Source organism: Moschus berezovskii, chromosome 8 (assembly GCF_049115385.1).
Source record: "Moschus berezovskii isolate FMDL1 chromosome 8, NW_MosBer_1.0, whole genome shotgun sequence".
Taxonomy (NCBI): Eukaryota; Metazoa; Chordata; class Mammalia; order Artiodactyla; family Moschidae; genus Moschus; species Moschus berezovskii.
The window spans coordinates 75,477,996-75,484,977 of NC_142467.1; positions in this window are offsets into that span (position 1 = coordinate 75,477,996).

The window sequence follows — 6,982 nt, forward strand, 5'->3', positions numbered from 1 at the left end:
TTTTAAAAAACCTGTTGAATGAAACTTTATTAGCTATTTGGAGCAAAAAACCCCACACCTGTTTATTGTACACTATGTAAACTGTAAAATACTTATTAAACTTTACTGAAAATGTAGTTACCATTCCTTGCATTCTTATGAATATATATCATCACATTATCGTCAGACCAATTAGATCACAACTAAATATAATCTGAGTTTGGATGATGTTAGCAGATGTTAACATACTGAGTTATTGCTTATACATCATCTGTAATTCAAAAAATGTGGTAGACATGGTTTATTAAAGATAATGTAGACAGATTTTTAAAGGTGACCTGTGGTTAATGACAAATGATAAAATGTTAGGGTTGAATTAATTCCCCCAAAATGTCTGTGAGAAGAACAGAATATAAAAGCAGACAATTTGAAGCAGACAAAAAGACTAGAGCCCAGTGCTTCTGAAATAGCCGATTTGTGTGAGACCCATGTCTTGCAGGCTCCAGTGTATGCTCGGCTCTTCAATTAATGGGGGAAAAGGTGACTACACTGGAACTGTGGTAGGGTGCTTAGTACAGTTACAGACAAAACAAAAAATGATGCCAGCTCCTCCTATGAGTTTTTTACCCAGAACTGTTTATGGAAATCATTATCAAAATATTCGTACTTTGATTTCAGTTTCTTTGATCCACCTGTCATTGTTGGGAGAGTTGGGTAATATGGAAACTTTAGTACTTTGAAAAGAACAATTTTTTAGGAACTAATGGCATCTGTATTATTAATATTTATGTTTGGAATACACCCATGGTTCAATTTCATACCTTAGGTAGGTGTTTCTTATAGGCAGAAACTACCAGGTATACATCTCTATTTCCAATCATCTATCTCCTCAAATAGTGACACTGACCCATTTCCTAAGGACTGCTTAAAGATAAATGAAAGCTCTATGCTTGCTATACCCAAAGTAAAAATAAAATCAAATATATATGAAGGAGGAAAAGGGCTCATATGAAACATTAAATGTTGCCAACATTTAAAAATGTGGAGTATCAAAAGTCCATCACAATTATGGTTGTGAATGACTGTGCCCTCTTTTCAGCTTGCCTTTTTGAGTCTTCTTGACAGACATTAAGGCAGAGATTGGGCTCACATATATATATAGACTTTGGAGTCAACATCCGAATGTTTTGGGGAAGATTTACTTGTTTCTCCCAGGCCTGGCCCGTAGTAATTATTAAAGGAAAAGTTTGTGAGCAGTGAGCAAATAGATAATGGGTGTAAGAGATGCTTATCTAGGATCTTCACCGGTGTTTCTGAACTGTCGATTTTGGGGGTGTTTTAAATCTTAGCTCTGAATACTTACTAGGTATATGATAGATCCTTGTTTATTTTGGAAAGGTAAACTTTAATGTGGTAAAGGATTTTAATTAAGTTAGTTATTGAATCTTTATCAAAGCCTTTGTTACTGCATTTTTCTTTTTCTTAGAGCAGACCTTGGAAAGGCAGAGTTTTACAAACCAGTTATTATATGATGCTGTGGTCTGGAATTTCTGAAAACATTCCCAGTTAAGAAATGTTGAAAGAATTATTTCTCATAAAAAATCAATGCTAACTAGATGGAGCATTTTTTTGCAAAGATGGCTAATGAGCAAAACCAGATCTTTACCTCTTAATAAGTAATATAAAAGGTTAAAAATAACCACTGTGTTACCAAAGGCTGGATCCAGATATGCCCTGTATCGACATTTTGGCATATTTTGACTTAACATAAGATGACTAAGAAAAATCTTAAAATGCCTCTAAATGGCTCAAGCTAATGAACAAGTAATTGAAAGTGAGTCTGGGGTAAGTAATGCCCCAGGAGGAAGATGAGAGTGGAAGATAATGATCTTTGATTTTGTCCCTTGAATTGAGGCCAGCTGAGCATAGGAAACTGCTTAGTTGGAGCCAGGCATGTGGAAAAGGCAAGGGCCACAGCTGTGAAACTTCACTGAGCCTTGTCCTGATCCCTGGACAATCCTACCACTCTACCTTCCTACATCTATAGGTCCTTTGTGGTCTAGATTAATTTAATCAGTGAGTCTTTCATTTAACAGGTTTTTAAATGCTACCTATAATAGAAACTTTTTGTCTGAAGCAACGGGGACTGGTAGTGGGTCAGTGAATGAAGAGTCAAAGCAGGGGAATCACACAAAAATATCTTTTTTAACTTAAGTATTGTATTTTAATATGACATATATAAATACACATTCATCTACTAATCTTTGATATTGGCCCATGGGCTATTCTTTGGAGTTTTCCATAGCTTTTCTCATCTAAACTAGACCATAATGCACTGTCATTGATTTCCATTATCAGGGATATATTTAAAATGGAGCAAGAACTCAAATATACATGCAAAGCAATTTGAGTGCAGAAGTCTGTATATTTCCCTGACCATTTACCTTTCGCCCACAACTAATTTAACAGCATTTTTTTCTTAGTGACTGATTTGTATCGTTTGTCAAAGCGTGCCTTTGATTTTCATAGGAACAATGATTTTTTCTTATTCTGCTTTTAATATCTTTATTAATGATAATAAAATGTGCAGGTGGCACCAACAGATGTACAGGGCAAAAGTCTAACCAACTCTAAGGGAAGCACTACCTGCTCGGAGCCTGTCTGGTGCTCTGGCATGAGTCACTCCGTTAAGGGAGCTTCAATTATGTATGTGACAGGTTTCAGGAGGTGAGAAAACAAAAGGGAATAAGATGCCTTTATGGTGTAGTGCCAATCCCAAAGAAACGCAGTGACAAAGAATGTTTAAACTACTGCACAATTGCACTCATCTCACATGCTAGCAAAGTAATGCTCAAAGTTCTCCAAGTGAGGCTTCAACAGTACATGAACAGAGAACTTCCAGATGTTCAACTGGATTTAGAAAAGGCAGAGAAACCAGAGATCAAATTGCCAACATCCATTGGATCATAGAAAAAACAAGAGAGTTCCAGACAAACATCTACTTCTGCTTCATTGATTATGCCAAAGCCTTTGATTGTGTGGATCACAACAAACTGTGAAAAATTCTTCAAAATGGGAATACTGGACCACTTTACTTGTGCCCTGAAAAATCTGTATGCAGGTCAAGAAACAACAGTTAAAACTGGACGTGGAACAACGGACTGCTTCTAAATTGGGAAAGGAGTATGTCAAAGCTGTATATTGTCACCCTGCTTGTTTAACTTATATGCAGAGTATATCATGCAAGGATGGATGAAGCACAAGCTGGAATCAAGATTGCCAGGAGAAATAGCAATAACCTCAGATATGCAGATGACACCACCCTTATGGTAGAAAGTGAAGAGGATCTAAAGAGCCTCTTGATGAAAGTGAAAAAGGAGAGTGAAAAAGTTGGCTTAAAACTCAACATTCAAATAACAAAGATCATGGCATCTGGTCCCATCACTTCATGGCAAATAGTTGGGGAAACAATGGAAACAGTAAGAGACTTTATTTTCTTGGGTTCCAAAGTCACTGCAGATGGTGACTGCAGTTATGAAATTAAAAGACGCCCACTTCTTAGAAGAAAAGCTATGTCCAACCTAGACAGCATATTAAAAATCACGGACATTACTTTGCCGACAAAGGCCTGTCTAGCTAAAGCTATGGTTTTTTCAGTAGTCATGTATGGATGTTAGAGTTGGACTGTAAAGAAAGCTGAGCGCCCAAGAATTGATGGTTTTGAACTGTGGTGTTGCAGAAGACTCTTCTGAGTCCCTTGGACTGCAAGAAGATCAAATCAATCCAATCCTAAAGGAAATCAGTCTTGAATATTCATTGGAAGGACTGATGCTAAAGCTGAAGCTCCAATACTTTGGCCACTTGATGTGAAGAACTGACTCATTTGGAAAGATCCTGATGCTGGGAAAGATTGGAGTCAGGAAGAGAAGGGGATGGCGGAGGATGGGATGGTTGGTTGGCATCACCAACTCGATGGACATGAGTTTGAACAGGTTCTGGGTGTTGGTGATGGACCGGGAAACCTGGCATGCTGCAGTCCATAGGGTTGAAAAGAGTCAGACACAACTGAGCGACTGAACTGAACCGATGTTCAGTTCACACACACACACACACAGGCTTCCCTGGAAGCTCAGCTGGTAAAGAATCCACATGCAATGCAGGAGACTCTAATTCAATTCCTGGGTTGGAAAGATCCCCTGGAGGAAGGGTAGGCTACCCACTCCAGTATTTTTGAGCTTCCCTGGTATCTCAGATGGTAGAGAATTTGCCTGCAATGCAGGAGACCTGGGTTTGATCCTTGGGTGGGGAAGATCCCCTGGAGGACAGCATGGCAACCCACTCTAGTATTGAATCCCCTGGGACAGAGGAGCCTGGTGGGCTGCAGTCCATGGGGTTGAAAAGAGTCGAACGTGACTGAGTGACAAAGCACACACACACGTGCATATAAATAAATACATGTATGCTGCTGCTGCTAAGTCGCTTCAGTTGTGTCCGACTATGTGCAGCCCCATAGACGGCAGCCCACCAGGCTCCCCCGTCCCTGGGATTCTCCAGGCAAGAACACTGGAGTGGGTTGCCATTTCCTTCTCCAGTGCATGAAAGTGAAAAGTGAAAGTGAAGTCACTCAGTGATGTCTGACTGTTAACGACCCCTTGAACTGCAGCCTACCAGGCTCCTCCATCCATGGGATTTTCCAGGCAAGAGTACTGGAGTGGGTGGCCACTGCCTTCTCTGAAATACATGTATATGCATAATTTAAAAAAAAGACATACAAAGCAGTACAAGAGAACAAAGGACTAATTCTGTGTGTTTAAAGCAGCTTTCCACGATTAACACTTCATACTAATCTTTCTCTTCTCATATGGTTAATTTCAAATATGCTTCATATGAATGATAAGGAAATGAGGACAAAGGCACTTCTATAAAATTTAAGTTTATTGGAAAAAGTTGTAAGTTAGAAGTAATTGTTGCAAACAGTGTGCATCATTGAAACACTGCCTCGGTGGTACCATTTCTGTGAGGGATGGGTGCGTGAGTTGGGTCTAAAGGGGTGGGAGGAGGTGAAAGCATCTATTATAAAATAATTTAAAGTTTAATTGAGAATGTTCTTCTAAACCTTTGACAGAGTGACTGCAGTTTTTTGATATTTCCAACTATACCATAAATTTCACCGTGCTGGACTTGGTTCCAGAATATCTGTCCTGTCAATGGCCTACATGGTATGCTTGAATTGATGATTTTCTTTTTGATGACAGTTCTAGGTCATCAGTTCAGTCACTCAGTCGTGTCTGACTCTTTGTGACCCCATGGACTGCAGTTCTAGGCCATAATAATGACTTAATTAGGGAGGCAATCAATGGAATGTGCATAGTGCATTTGATTCAGTGGGATTAGGATGACTGCATAATGTGACAGAGATTGTGACATTTAAAACATTTAATTGAATTACACACATGGCCATTCTATCTACTGGTTACTGTTAGAACCCAAACACCTACACTGACAGGCCAGAAAAAAATTTGATTTTAAAGACTGGGCATCATTACTGAAAAGCAAATCATGTTAATACAAAAGTTTTAAATCAAAAAGGTAAAAATTTAAGGTATTCTTTTGGAGTCAGGATATGCTTGTTGGAGACCAAGAAAAAAAAATTAGAAAATTACAAAATCTCTCTGGAATTTGTGTAATATTAGGACCTTACATATAAAGCATTTCAGTGGCTGTTATTCTTGCAGTCAAGTTTTCTTTGGCTGAGGTTACTGTGAAAGTTAAAGATCAGACAATAGCACCTTAGATAAATGAGAAATGAGACAGAAATTGAAATACTGAAAATATTAACACTTAGGAAAATAAGATGAAATACAGCTTTTAAATTACATCAGTGGCAGGAAAAATAATCATTCGTCACATGCAAGGTTGTTTTATTATGAAAAAAAATGATAAAATCATTCAGATTGTTTGCTGTTACCCTGGCCTTCAGATGGAAACTCTGTCCTTGGTTAAACAAAAGCCAGCCATTGGTAATAAGCAATCACAAATGTCTGGGGATATCTTTTTAGCTGGGAGCTTCTGAATTAAAATTGGAACAAATCATTATTGTCGGAGTGTCAGTTAGGTTGTTGTACCTTGGAAAGCTATAGTACCGATCTGCCAGAAGCCAGAGAATTAACCTTTTCTATTTGCTTTTGGAGCACGTTCTTATTTTGTACTTAGAAATAATTACTTCCACTTTTCACACTCTTTCCCTGTTGTTGCCAGTTGTAAAATGTGTTATCACGTTTTGATTCCTATGTGTTATGAGGAATGTGTTCAGATGGGAGAAAGCTTTCGTAAGGTCTTATTGCCTAAAATGTGGGCTACTGGTCTTTAGTTTCCCAGGCTGAGAGTCAATGTTAACAATTTTTTTATGTCCTTTTCCCCCCAGATATCTATAGTTAGCAATTCTAATATGAGGTTCTTTCTCTAAAGCTTTATTTAAAAAAAGGAATTGTTGAAGAATGACTGGTTTTCTCTTTTGAAATAATGATAGATGACATTTATTGACTGTTTAGTGCATGGTAAGTTTTGTAAACATTACTTCATTGACAGAGTGGCTGTAACTCTTTGATATTTCCAACTATGCTAAATCTACATTTTAGCTTTCTGAGATTGGTAATGTTCTCACTTAGGTTAGAAACCATTTTCAAAAAAGGTAAAATCATGACTATCATACAGATCTAAAAAAAGAATGTCCATTAAAGGTTTTATTATTAATCAATGAGGGGAACATGCTGATGCTAAAACCTGTCTAAAAGAGAATCCAGAATACAAACACATTTGTAGATCAGAAGCATTGAAGTGAGTGTACAAATGGAGGCAAAACACGTTTTCCATAGCAGGACAAAAAAGTCAATTGATCTTCTACTTAATTGAACAGAATTTGCATCTCTGCAGACAAGAAATGTATTGTGTTGCTGTCAGTTATGTATGACATACAGAATTGTAGAATAGCTCCCTGGAGAGA